Source organism: Aotus nancymaae, unplaced genomic scaffold, assembly GCF_030222135.1.
Source record: "Aotus nancymaae isolate 86718 unplaced genomic scaffold, 86718_ANA_hifiasm-v0.15.2.pri h1tg000017l, whole genome shotgun sequence".
NCBI lineage: Eukaryota > Metazoa > Chordata > Mammalia > Primates > Aotidae > Aotus > Aotus nancymaae.
In genome coordinates this window covers 10,000,539-10,015,593 of record NW_026988429.1, presented here as the reverse complement: position 1 = coordinate 10,015,593, position 15,055 = coordinate 10,000,539, and the positions used below count along the sequence as shown (strand labels likewise).

Below are 15,055 nucleotides of genomic sequence, written 5' to 3'. Positions count from 1 at the left end.
TTTAAAGGTCATCCTATCAGCTGGTACTTTTTGGGTCATGATATGGTTTGGCTGTGTCACCACCCAAATCTTATCTTGAATTGTAGCTCTCATAATCCCCAAGTGTCCTAGGATGGGCCTGGTGGGAGGCAATTGAATTATGGGGGTGGTTACTCTCATGATGCTGTTCTCATGATAGTGAGTGAGTTTTCACAAATTCTGATGGTTTCATAGGGGGCTTTTCCTCCTTTTATTCAGCACTTCTCATTCCTGCCACCATGTGAAGAAGGATGTGTTTGCTTCACCTTCCACTATGATTGTAAGTGTCGTAAGGCCACCCCAGCCATGCTGAACTGTGAGTCAATTAAACCTCTTTCCTTTATAAATTACCTAGTCTCAGGTATGTCTTCATGAGCATGAAAACAAACTAATAATAATAGTAAATTGGTACTGAGTAGTGGGGAGCTGCTATAAAGATACCTGAAAATGGGGTAGTGACTTTGGAACTGGGTAATAGGCAGAGGTTGGAACAGTTTGGAAAGGCTCAGAAGAAGATAGGAAAATGTGGGAAAGTTTGGAACTTCCCAAAGACTTCAAGGGTTCTAAAGACAGAAACGTGGGAAAGCTTGGTACTTCATAGAGACTTGTTGAATGGCTTTTACCAAAATGCTGATAGTGATATGGACAATAAGGTCCAGACTGAAGTGGTCTCAGATTGAGATTAGGAACTTTTTGGGAACTAAAGTAAAGGTCATTTTTGCTATTTAAAGGGATTGGTGGCATTTTACCTGTTCCCTAGAGATCTGTGGAACTTTGAAGTTAAGGGAGATGATTTAGGATATCTGGTGGAATAAATTTCTAAGCAGCAAAGTGTTCAAGAGGAAGCAGAGCATAAAAGTTTGGAAAATTTGCAGCCTGACAATGTAATAGAAAAGAAAATTTCATTTTCTGGGGAGAAATTCAAACTCACTGCAGAAATTTGCATAAGTAATGAGGAGCCAAATATTAATCACCAAGACAATAAGGAAAATGTCTCCAGGGCATGTCAGAGACCTTCAAAGCAGCCCCTCCCATTGCAGGCTTTCGTTTCCTGGGCTGGCCCCAGGGTCCTCCTGTTCCATGCAGCCTCAGAACATGGTGCCCTGCATCCTAGCTGCTTCAGCTCCAGCTGTAGCTAAAAGGTGCCAATGTACAGCTCAGGCCATTTCCTCAGAGGATGTAAACCCCTTGGCAGATTACATATGATTTGGGGACTGCAGGTACACAGAAGACAAGAATTGAGGTTTGAGAACCTCTGCCTAGATTTCAAAAGATGTATGTAAACACCTTTATGTCCAGGCAGAAGTTTGCTGCAGGGGAGAAGACCTCATAAGAAACCTCTGCTAGAGCATTGTGAAAGGGAAATGTGGGTTTGGAGCCCCCAGATAAGAGTCCCCACTGGGGCACTGCCTAGTGCAACTGTGAAAAGAAGACCACCACCCTTCAGACCCCAGAATGGTAGACCCACCAAAAGCTTGCACTGTGCACCTGGAAAACTGCAGACACTCAACATCAGCTCATGAAAGCAGCCTGGAAGGAGGCTGTTCCCTGCAAACCCACAGGGGTGGGGCTGTTCAAGGCCATGGGAGCCCACTTCTTGCATCAGTGTAATCTGCATGTGAGTTACGGAGGCAAAGGAGATCATTTTGGAACTTTAAGGTTTAATGATTGCTCTACTGGATTTTGGATTTCCATGGGGCCTGTAGCCCCTTAATTTTCACTGATTTCTCCCATTTGGAATGGGTGTATTTACCCAATGCCTGTACCCCATTGTATTTAGGAAGTAACTAACTTGATTATGATTTCACAAGCTCATAGGTGGAAAGGAGTTGCCTTGTTTCAGATGAGACATTGGACTTGGACTTTTGAGTTAATACTGGAATGATATAAGACTTTAGGGAATGGTTTGAAAGTCATGATTATGTTTTAAAATGTGAGGTCATGAGATTTGGGAGGGACAGTAGGTGGAATAATATTGTTTGGTTGTATCCCCACCCAAATCTCATCTTGAATTGTAGTTTCCATAATCCCCACATGTCATGGGAATGACCCCATGGGAGGTAATTGAATCATGGAGGCAGGTAACCCCATGGTGCTATTCTCATGATGGTGAGTGAGTTTTTGTGAGATGTGATGGTTTTATAAGAGACTTTTCCCCCTTTTGCTCAGCACTTCTCTTTTCTGCTGCTATGTGAAGAAGGATGTGTTTGTTTCCCCTTCTGCCACGATTTTAAGTTCCCTGAGGCCTCCCCACCCATGTCTAACTGCGAGGCAATTAAACCTCATTCCTTTATAAATGACCTAGTCTCAGGTATGTTTTCATCAACAGCATGAGAATGGACCAATACAGGTCAAGTGCTATTTCTGGAGCTATTCTGTGTGGACAGAGGAATGGTGTCACCAGGTGTTAATAGAAAAACATAGTCTTTTATGGTGAAGGAATAGCCTAACATCACTTTTTCTCAGAGAAAAAATAGCTTGTATAATGACATTTTCATGCCCATTTCTTCTCTCAAACCTCAAACACCATTTCTATCATATATGATTTGAATTTTGAGGTGTTGATGTAATGTTCTAATGAATCAAATATCAATAAGTCTAAAATAATCATAGAACATTTTATTCACATAAAGCAGAAAAGATAATAATTAAATTTCCTTCAACCAATGGCATAAACCAATCACTTTCTTTCCATCTCTCTAATTCCTACTTTTTCCATGGTGTTAGGTAGAGAAAGTCTATAGAGTTGGAAACTCTGACTATATTTCACCTATTCTTAGTTCTGGTACTGTTGACATGCTGACATGACATTCACTCTGGGCTGCAGTTTGCCAACAGAGCTAATATCAATTGGCATTAAAAGCCTTTGTAAAAACAACATATATATGTTTGATATTCCTAACAGTAGGTTATTCATAATATTTAAGAATATAAAATTTTAAGGGTTTCACTAATTTTTAATAGTTCCATTACTTAATTATATGTATATATAAATTTAAGACAGGGTTTTGTTCTATCACCCAGGCTAGAGTACAGTGACAAGATCACAGCAACTTCAAAACTTCAAATTCTCTGGCTCAATCAATCCTTTTGACTCAGTCTCCCAAGTAGCTGGGGCTACAGGTGCATGCCACCATACCCAGTTAACTTATGTTTTGATTTTTAGTAGACCAGTTCTCACTGTGTTGCCCGGGCTTATCTTGAACTCCTGAACTCAAATGATCCTCCTGCCTTGGCCTCCCAAAGTTCTAGGATTACAGACATGAATCACTGCACCTGGTCTCCTTAGCTATGCATAATTATTATTATTTGTATATTACTCACAAGTTGAATGCTCTTAAGAATTTCATAAACCAGAGACTTCATCTTAGAATAAGAAATTTTCAACTAATTGAAAAGCCCATATAATGACCAATGTCATGCAAATTCCTAATAAGCTTATCATTTACCCAAGAGTATCTGACAAATTGAGGAGTTAATTTGGCAGGAAAATTTCTTCATCCATGTGATTCCACATGACTTTTAATCTAATCCCTGGAGAAACTTAGAATTGAAAAATAAATTTAGGAAGAAGTGGAATGAATTATGTTGGTTGAATGTTTGATTTCATGTATCACTCTTTGAGAGCTGAGGATTCCATCATTTGTGTAGGCGAAGGAGTTCATCTCACATTATATTAGGGACCATGTTTTCTGTATGTTCAATTCTCACAAACAAAAAAAGAGAATAGTTACATACTTTAGTGGAATGATTTGTCAAGCAGGTGCCTGAGATTTGACCTAGATATTCTGTGGTTTGAATTCTGGTCATGATATTTAGTAGTTGTACCTTAGAAAATTCACTTCACTTCTCTGAATCTAATTTTGCACATCTGTAAATTAGGATAATAATCCCTATGTCATAGAACAATCAAAAGTACTAAGGGACACAACACATGCAAAATATTGACTGCATTTTCTGGCGTATATTAGGTACTCAGATATTTGTTATGTCTAAAAGGGTAGTACAACAGGAATGAGCAAGAAGAAAACAGCAGGAGAAGGTTAAAAGAGAAGGATTAGTTTTATATTCATAGATATATTTATAACAATAAAAAAACTCACCTCTACGAAAACTCAACAAAGATGGAAACCTCATCTGTTGCCCAATAATTCATTAATCACTTGATTATTCAAACATTTTTAATATTTACCAAGTACTTGGCAGTGGGAAGTCACTGTGGCAGTTGCAAAGCTATATAAAACGTGCTGAGGCCTTTAATGACTTTCTATTTAAATAGTAGAGATGAGGCATTGTTAGCGTAACTATTAGTCCACAAAGCCAAAAGAAGACTACCACAAGAAATTCAATCATATGAAACACAGTATTCTATGATCAAGTTATTTTAGAAGAAAATACACAGTGTACTCTTCATCCACCCTAGCAAATTCAAAAATTGAAAATCCCCTCAGTATTCTGAAGATTCTGTGTACCAATATCCATTTTATGGTTATGAAATAAATGTATATTGTTTTGTGTGCTTTCACCCCCACTCCCCACAACTAACTGCTATTGACAACTTGTGAGAATATTGTTGCATGGAAACATTTTGTAAAATGTCTATAAATAAAGGTAGAAAGTAATAAACATAGGAAAAGGTCTGCAAAGTGGAATACTACACTCACAAGGTGAGCACAGGGAAGAAATTACTTCCCGCTAAGAGAAGAGTCTGGGGCAAGGATTATGAAAACAGTTTTATTAGAGAGAGACTTGAAGCTTGGATAAGGACTGCAGCAGAAAAATTGGTTGGAGACATGTCAAAATTCAAAGGAGAGATGAGGTTTAGAAGATCTATGATGTCCAAGATATAAACGGAATAGGTAGTAGGTTTCCTGCCCCTCTAAGTAATCCAGAGGATGCCAGACAATGGGATAAACACACATATAGATTTCCATGCCAAATTATTGGTGAGATGAAATAGATTCCTAATGATAATCAACTCAAAGTCTGTCTTAATTCTGGGAGCTAAACGTTTATTCAGCCAGCTCTGACTTGCTGGTGAAGATTTTGAACAGAAAAAAAATATATGCTCTGAACTGTGTTTGGAGAGATTAATCTTGTAATTCCATATAGGATGTTTTAGAAAAAGAAGGGTAGCAAGGAGATCACTTACAAAAATCATGTACAAGCACTCTTATCATCCCCTCTCTTCCACAACAGAGATGCTATTCAAATTCCTCCTCCTCTTTCCTTCCTAAGGAAGAGCAGGCTTTCATCACATAACTGGGATAAGGATGGGCTTGAGTTCATTTACCTGGACTTCAGAGAAATTCAGTCTGGAACTTACCATGTGGTCTGCTAGTGAAGAGGTGAGGATTTGTGGCTGATATAACTTTTCCCCATCACAAAATATTAATGTAATAAAAAACACTGATAAAGTTTATTAAAGCACTTAAAGGACATTTCTCATTTTGCATAATATTTTGTATAAAATCATATATGTAAATATGAAAAATGTGTAGGGAATTGAGAAGAACATTAACCATACAAAGTATACCTCTAAGTCTCTATGAGATTCCATTTCCTTTTGTAAAATAAAATAATAATCATATATTTCTTCATGATTACAGCTATCTTATATTGAGTGCCTACTAAGCACTAGGCATTATGTTGATACTTAGTATTTATTATTTCATTCAAACTTAAGGTTCACATGAGGTTAAGCTAAAATTTGGATATATTACCGCAAAACTTTTTTGACATGGCCTTGAGGGAATTATAAAAGAATTGCAAAGTAGGATTCAGGATGCCATTTTATTAATAGTTGCACAAAAGATAAAGAACTAATTTTAGAGTCCTTAGTAAAAAACTAATTTGGTGCTCTTTAATAAGCAGATTAGGAAACTGCTTAGGCTCAAAACCTATAGAGGGATGTTTTTTCTCTTCTCGAATGCTTTCCTGAGCTTATATAGACATGCCCAAAAAGAGTCAGTATTATCTTCCAATTTTAACATGTAATCCAACATGGTACAAGCCAGAGTGACATTTATTTACCAACTACAGTATGCTGGTGCTGTAAAGATAAGTTTCTTATTATGTTTACAGCACCAGCATACTGTAATTGGTAATATTTAGAATTTTGTGAAATTCTAGGAATTCTAGGAAAAATGAAGGAATTTCCCATTTTCCTTCAAATCACATTAAATAGAAGACAAGTCATACCTATAAACTTGTGGCTATTAACTTTAAAACATAAAAATGAACCAAAACGTAATTGTCTTATTCCCTACTTGAAAACCCCTATTCAACTTTTACTATGGACCAGGAATTGCAGTAGGGTGTGGCATCCATATATATCAGGAAAATAATGGTATTATGTTCTTGAAGAACAGCCAAAAGAGGAAAACTATCATACGGTTAAGATTCAGCTGCCATCTGATCAACATGTTCCTTTTACACATCCAAAGAGCGAGGATCAAAGACCACTGACTTGTCAAAATCACATGAGAACTTAATGGGAGGACTAAAATGAAAGCTGTGATTGACCAATACCTGGGCCAGTGTGCTTTTAACACCAAATTTTAAAGCACGTATTAACTCATCTCCTCTCATGGTGTTCATGTTCCTAGTGAATCCCTTGAACCCCCTTTCTTCCTTATCTGAGTCCTTAGTTTCCTGTGGATTCATTTGCTTGATCACTGTGTTTACCCCACCTCTACCTGATTAGATTCATTTTGCAGATAATGCTGCCTAGTTTTTCTTTGTTTTTTTTCTTTTGTCAAATGTGAGAACATACATTAGATAATAATTGATTATCTTATATTGGACTCCCTTAATTATGCAGTCTTTGAAACTTCCCAATTCTCTGTGCTAACAAATTATTTCTACATCTACTGCTGCTTCATTGGACATTGTTTTATCATAAAAAATTCACTGTACACATTTCCATTTCTGACTCAGCTACCTGTCCTAGTATTGATGTATATTTATTTCTGTCCCTGGGAATGTCTGCCACATGCACACTCAATAACCTTGCCATGATCATCTGCTCTTTCTTTTAGTTTACCTGAGTCTGTTGTTCAGTACTGTTCAATGGTAAAGGATAGACTAGAGACATGTGTCAAGATGTAAACTGTTTTATTTTTTCCAAGATACTTCAGTATGATATTTTCTCTTTACTTTCTATTCATTTGCTTCATGTCTGACCTATCAGGCTGTGAATGCTATGCAATCACTTGAGTCCTTCCTTTTAGTCTTTATTCAACATATAGCAATTATCAAAAAAGGTGATATTTATGATGGACAGAGATAAAAGTCATATTTCCTGCATTTAAGTCTTAAGGCAAAGACAGACAAGTAAGTCAACAATAAATCTTCAATGTGATATATGGTATGATGGAATTAAAGACAGAAAGTTATTGGGAAGCAGAAGAGTATTAACAGATCCTTGAATCTGTCTGGAGGTGGGAAAATGAAAGCCTTCACAAAGTAATAGATGTTTTAGCTGAGTGTTGAGTATTGATGGAAAAGTGATGATTAGGGAATGTTATGCCATTTTTCAGCTTGGGGAATTGAAGAGTAAATAAAACAGTGTCATTCCCAAAAGCACAGTGTCAAGATTATAAGAGATAGATTACAGACAAAATACACAGCTCACTCAAAGAAAGTTTATATATTTTGTGGAATTTTTAAGCACCAAAATTCCACTTTGTATTTCAATTACTTTTCTTCTCCTTTAAGATTATTGGAGAATAATAACATTTGGTAATATTTTAAGTATTGTATTTGATACAAAAACTTAGAAAAGGTTAGAGAAGTCAATACAATGTCTGTAACTGGCTTTTGTTTTGCAGATAAAAAGCATTACTGGCGATATTTAAGAAAGTCACTTACAGTGATGAAAGGTGTATTTAATGGAATTATTCTGGCAGATACTAGGATAAAATCTTAGAAACAATTTGGAGAAAGTAATAATCATTTGAAGGTGAGAAAAACTAAGACTAAGATAATTTCAACAAACTTAAAGGTCAAAGCCTAAATCAGAGAGTCAATTTAAATAACAGATCAGAGCAACAATTAAATAAATTAATGATTCAGAGGTTTTAAATATGAGTCAGTTTAGAATGCTGGCATTATTCCCTGGTGCTTAATAATGTTTTGTTTGTAAATTGGAACTTCTAGGTATGATGTGAACATGAATAAAACTTTAAAATGTATCTCTTCAGGGGCCTCACCTACCAAATTGAAAAATAAAATTTATCCATGGGGAAAGTGTGTCCTGAAACTGTTTTGGGAATTAGGGAAAGATATCTTATACATATAACATATTTAAAGCATTTCTTAATAAATATAATGTTATTGAGAAACTATTGAAAGAAGATGCCTCGTGTTGACATGGACATAGAACACAAGATTACAAGGAACCGAAGTTAGAGATCCCACTTTGGTACATTCTTTAAAAGTGGAAGAGAGGAAATGAAGACACAGGCTAGATATAGTGAAGTCAGATCACAGTACTTGAAGGCATCTAAGCGAAAACAGCTTAGCAACATTAGAAACAGATAGCAATAGGCCAGGCATAGTGGCTCATGCCTGTAATCCCAGCACTTTGGGAGGCCGAGGTGGGTGGATGACCTGAGGTCAGGAGTTTGAGATCAGCCTGGCCAACATGGTGAAAACTTGTCTCTACTAAAAATACAAAAATTAGCTAGGCATGGAGGTGGGTGCCTGTAATCATAGCTAATTGGGAGGCCGAGGCACGAGAACTGCTTGAGCCCGGGAGGCGGAGGTTGCAGTGAGCTGAGATAGTGTGAATGAGTGAGACTTTGTCTCAAAAAAAAAAAAAAAAAAAAAGAAAGAAAGTGGTAGCAATAGAAGAACAGAGGCTTCCCATGGTATGTGAAAGGAGAGATTAGTCAATGTGCCTAGAAATAGTCACTGAACAGGTGGAGATGGGCCAGTATTGGTGGGAGTCTCATGACACTGCCAAAATGTGTACCTGATGCGATACACAGGCCAAATTAAAAGTTGGATACAGTTAGTTGGCGTCTGGTTTTTCTTCTTTTTAAAACCAATGACACACACACAAAAAAAACCTATAAAGGAAAGAGGTTATTTCTGGCATTGTCAAACACTTGGCTCTTTCTTAACTTCCCTTAGGCAACTAGGTTATTGTGAACCGCTTATTTAAATTTCTATCAGCCAGCCCACTATTTCCACAATGTTTCCAAATGAAACACTGGTTTGAAAACCAAATGGAAAGGGAGGACGTTCCAGGAGAATGAAGCCACCTTATTTTCTGAAGAAAGGTTTACTCCAATTAAGGATAATTTGAGACAGTTAAGAGAGAGTAGAAGATCAGGAGAGCAAGAGGTGAGGGGACGCAGTATACCGGAAAACACACATACACACAAGAAAACAAATCTGCATTTCTGCACACAAAAGGAACAGAGTTTTGATTCTAAAAATGAATAAAAATGCTTATCTATTTTTTAAAATTCTCTAAAAGAAGAAGTATAATTAGAACCATCTTCTGTGTGTATTCAGGATGATTTAAAAATAAATATGGAGTCTATAATATAAGAAACAAGAGGTAACATGGTAGTCAAGAATCTTTGTCTGCAATTTATTGTAATTCATCACAAAACAGCCTAAGCCAAATAGAAAATGTATTGGCTAGCCTTACTTTTAAGTCTAGAGAAAACTAACTGCAGTCCTAGCTAAGCCTAGAAGTTTAAATTATGCCCTAGGGATATAGCACCTTTCTTCATCTCTCCTTCTCTATGCTTTGCCTTGCTGTCTTTATTCTTTTATCCAGATGTTCCCCAAATGATGCTCCTCTGCAACCACAGTTAGAAAGTATTTTCCTAATTATTCCAGTAAACAGTCCTTGCCTGCGGTCCTATATTTCCATTTGGGTCACCTACACATAATACACAGGATGGATAGTCAGGTCTTTATCACATCTAGCTCTTGTTGTGGGGTTAGAATCAGCCTCAAGCAAAATACGAGAAATGAAAGTGAAGCAATGGTTCATTCCACAGTTGAAAATCAGCGTACTTTTAAAGAAGGCAGAAAGAATACAAGGCAGAAGATAAGAGGGGTCTATCATATTTCATGACTTGGTAGCTCAGAGATCATATGTCCTTGACACATTAAAAATAAACCCATTTAATGTGATAAACTGACTTTACATGCCACTAAAAATGTACTTACTTTATCTTCTCAAGGAGAAAACATCAATTCTGTGCAGATATAAGTCCAGGATCTTTGAATCAATGTGCCTTGTTCATTTTTCTACGTCTAGAACAGATGGGAAACAAAAAACCCCATAATTAAAAAGGAAAAAAAATCATCTAGAAAAGATGTGAAGAGTTGATTGGTTTAACAATCTATGACATATACCATATTCTCAAAAAGCTATAATAAAGATTCTCTGCTTGGTGGGGAAGCAAAACCTATGGTAAGCATCCAAGTCAGTTTGCAGGGGGATCTCCAAATCTGCTGCTCTCCCTGATCACACGTGACATGTGCATCAAGGGGAATTGCTATTGCTATTTAAAAGACTGAAATATTTGGTAGTCCACTATTTGTTGGTGTCAATTCGGCAGCTTGGGGATTGAGAAATCAATAGCTGCTTTGAGCCAAGCTTGGACTTCTCTCAAAATGCAATTACCTTAATTGCCAGATATTTTGTAGTGATAATTAAGACTGCCATCTGGCTTCTGTTATCATAGAAATCTCTCATTCATTGCCATTAACAAGCCAGTTTCTATAACTGCATCTTCTAATGTCATCCCTGGCTTATGGAGCACAGCTACTACTAAGCTTCTTAGTGATGCTGGTGCCACTCAACAGTGTGTTCCTGCCACCTTGGTAAATGCAGTGTCCTCTATGTCTTCCTGAGTTGGTGCATTTTTCTGGACATGTGTTGTGTTGTAACACAGGCATGTCAATGCTCTGAGACTCTTAATCTTCTCCTTTCTCTCTCAGCAATCCTGGAATTACCACCTCATTGAGAATGGGCTTTCAAGACCTGTACTAGCAGCACATGAGTACCAATCCTCAGAAGCTTATCAGGATGCTAAATTTATGTACTAAGATAATGTTCCCATATCAACAATCTCCCACTTAACCAACTTTATGTTTTACTCCTGGTTTATCACTTTCTAAATACAGTCCCATACATTCTTTCCTGGCCCCCACCAGAACATGCTGACTAGGTCTTGCAGCACTTTCTACCTTCAGGATACCGTCTCTTTTCTCCCTTAACAGGCCCAGAACTTCTCTGAATCTTGGTACCTAAGTCCCACATTACAAGTCTGGAGTCTAGAAGAAGTGATAGGGTTTTATCTAGAGTGGTAGGTAATGCTTTTTGTTTTCAAGCAAAAGTGACATTAGTTTTTGACAGGGAAAAATGAGACATAAGGGAAGTACCCCAGAGGGTTCTGATGAATCTCATGGTCTTGAGGGCATCAACCCAGATATCCCAGAGTTCTAGTCCTAACCCATAATGGTCCTGACCTTGGCATAACTGGGCAGGTTAAATAAGTCAGTCCTCTGTGGTATTCTATAACTCCTGTAATTCAGTTCAAGGACTTAGGATTTTTCTGGTTTATGTTGTCAGAAAATGAGGTTCCTTGTGTGCTGCTTAAGAGTCCTTCAGGCTTCCACACCTAGCCTTATCTGTGATGAATCACCCTTTCAGCTTTTAATTGTCTTTCTCCAATGCACCCTTTGCATACTTCAATAGACTACTTCCCAAAACCTATAGGATACAGCAAAAGTAGTACTCAGAGGGAAGTGTATAGTTATAAGTGTCTACATCAAAAAAGAGAAAGAAATTCAAGTGAACAATTCAATAATAAATCTTAAAGAACTAGAAAAGCAAGACTAAACCAAATCTAAAATTAGAAGGAAAGAAATTATAAAGATCTGAGCATAAAGAAATGGAATTGAAATGAAAAAAATACAAAAGACCAATGAAACAATAAATGATGTTTTGAAAGTTAAGCAAAAAAAAAAAAAATTGACAAATCTTTAGCCAGATTAAGAAAAAAGAGAGAAAATACAAATAAAATCAGAAATAAAAAAGGAGACATCACAACTGATCCTGCAGAAATACGAAGGATCATTAGTAACTACTATGAGCAACTATTTGCCAATAAATTGGAAAACATGGAAAAAATGAATAAATTCCTAGATACATAAAACCTACCAAAATTGAACCAAAAAGAAATCCAAAACTTAAACAGAACAATAAAAAGTAATGAGATTGAAGTTATAATAAAAAGTCTCTCAGTAAAGAAAACCTGGGACCTTATGGATTTACTGCTGAGTTCTACTAAACATTGAAAGAAGAAACTAATACCAAACCTGCTCAAATTATTCCAAAAAACAGAGGAGGAAGAAATACTTCCAAACTAATTCTATGAGGGCATTATTACCAATACCAAAACCAGACAAGGCACATGAAAAAAAGAAAAACCCATAGGCCAATATATCTGATGAATATTAATGCAAAAATCCTCAACAAAATACTAGCAAACCAAATTCAACACTACATTAGAAAGATCATCTGTTATGACCAAGTGGGATTTATCCCATGGCTGCAAGGATGATTCAACATATGTATATCAATCAGTGTGATACATCATATCAACAAAATGAAAGATAAAAAACATATGATTATTTTAATTGATGCTGAATAAGAATTTGATACAACATCCCTCCATGATAAAAATCCTCAGTAAACTGGTGTAGAAAGAACATTTTACAACATAGTAAAAGTCGTGTATAACAGACCCACAGCTAGTAACATACTAAATGAGGCAAAAAATGGAAGGGTTTCTTCTAAGATTTGAAAAACAACAAGGCTGTCATCACTGTTATTCAACATAATACTGGAAGCCCCAGCTAGAGCAAATAGACAAGAGAAATATATAAAGCACATCCAAACTGAAAAGGAAGAAGTCAAATTATCCTTGTTTTCAGGTGATATGATCTTATATTTGGAAAAAACTAAAGACTCCAGCAGAAAACTGTTCAAACTGATTTTTAAAAATCCAGTAAAGCTACAGGATACAAAGTAAACATACAAAAATCAATAGCATTTCTATATGCCAATGGTGAACAATATGAAGAAAAATAAAAATGTAATCTCATTTACAGTAGCCACACATAAAATGAAATACCTAGGAATTAATTTAACCAAAGAAGTAAGAGATATCTACAATAAAAACTATAAAATGCAGATAAAAGAAATTGAAGAGGACACTAAAAAATGGAAAAAACTATGTTCATGGATTGTAAGAATGAATATTGTTCAAGTGTCAATACTACAAAAGCAATCTACAGATTCAACATAATCCCTATCAAAATACCAATAACATTCTTCACAGAAATAGAAAAAAAATTTCCAAAATTAATAGGTAATCACAACAGACCCAGAATGTCCAAAGCTATGCTAAGCAAGAATAACAAAACTGTAGGATTACATTACTTATCTTCAAATTATACGGCAGAGCTATAATAATTGGAACAGCATAATAATGACATAAATCAGACACATAGACCAATGGAACAGAATAGAGAAGCCAGAAACAAATCCACATACCTACAGTGAACTCAATTTTGACAAAGATGCCTGGAACATACACTGGGAAAAAGATAGTCTCTTCAATAAATGGTGCCAGGAAAACTGGATTTCTACATACAGAAGAATTAAACTAGACCCCTATCTCTTGCCATATACAAAATCAAAAAAAAGGGTTAAAAACCTAAATCTAAGGCCTCAACCTCTCAAAATACTACAAGAAAACATTAGGGGAATATCTCCAGGATATTGGTCTGGGAAAAATTTCTTGAGTAACACCCTATAAAACAGGCAACAAAAGCAAAGAATGGACAAATGGGATTGCATCAAGTTAAAAAGCTTCTGCACAGCAAAGGACACAATCAACAAAGTGAAGAGAAACCCACAAAATGGGATAAAATATTTGCAAATTACCCATCTGACAAAGGATTAATAACCAGAATATATAAGAAGCTCAAGCAATCCTATAGGAAAAAAATTAATAATCCAATCAATAAATGGGCAAACACTTTGAATAGACATTTCTCAAAAGAATATATACAAATGTCCAACCGGCATATGAAAAGGTGCTTAACATCACTGATCATCAGAGAATTGCAAATCAAAACTACGAAAGATATCTCACCCCAGTTAAAATGACTTATAACTAAAAGACAGGCAATAACATGCTGGCGAGGATGTGGAGCAAAGGAAACCCTTGTACAGTCATACAAGGGAATGTAAATTCATACAATCACTACTGAGAACAGTTTGGAGATTCCTTCAAAAACTCAAATAGAGCTACCATATAATCCAGCAATGCCACTTCTGGGTATACACCCCAAAGTGAGGAAATCAGTATATTGAAGAGATATCTTCACTTCTATGCTTGTTGCAGCACTGTTTAAAATAGCTAAGATTGAAAGCAATCTATGTGTCCATCAACAGACAAATGCATTAAAAATGTGGTACATATACACAGTGAAGTACTATTAAGGCATAAAATGAATGAGATTTAGTCATTTACAGCATCATGTATAGAACTAGAGATCATTATGTTAAGTGAAATAAGCCAGGCACAGAAAGACAAACAACATATATTCTCACTTATTTGTGAGATCTAAAAATCAAAGCAATTGACCCCATGGACACACAGAGTAGAAGGATGGTTACCAGGGGCTGAGAATGGTAGTGGAAAAGTGGTGGTTAGGAGGATGGTTAATAGGTACAAAAAATAGTTTAAAAGAGTGAATAATACCTACTATTTGATAGCACAACAGAGTGATTATAGTCAATAATAATTGTATATTTTAAAATCACTTAAATAACATAATTGGATTGTTTGTAACTCAAAGGAAATACACATGAGGGGATGGATACCCTGTTCTCAATGTGTTTATTTCACATTGCATGCCTATATCAAAACATTTAATGTACCCCATACAATGTGTGTACATAAATTAAAAATTAAAAAAGCAAATAATG

General features: G+C 36.0%; 1 long non-coding RNA gene across 1 annotated transcript in view; it reads left to right on the top strand.

Moving 5' to 3' along the window:
• The window catches only part of LOC135275613 (uncharacterized), a 36,062-nt gene extending 24,720 nt beyond the window's left edge, over positions 1 to 11,342 (top strand). The window contains exons 3-4 of the long non-coding RNA XR_010343229.1: positions 238 to 298; positions 11,272 to 11,342. This is a non-coding gene — a long non-coding RNA (uncharacterized LOC135275613). The remainder of the gene's footprint in view (positions 1 to 237; positions 299 to 11,271) is intronic.
• Positions 11,343 to 15,055: the final 3,713 nt, after the last annotated feature.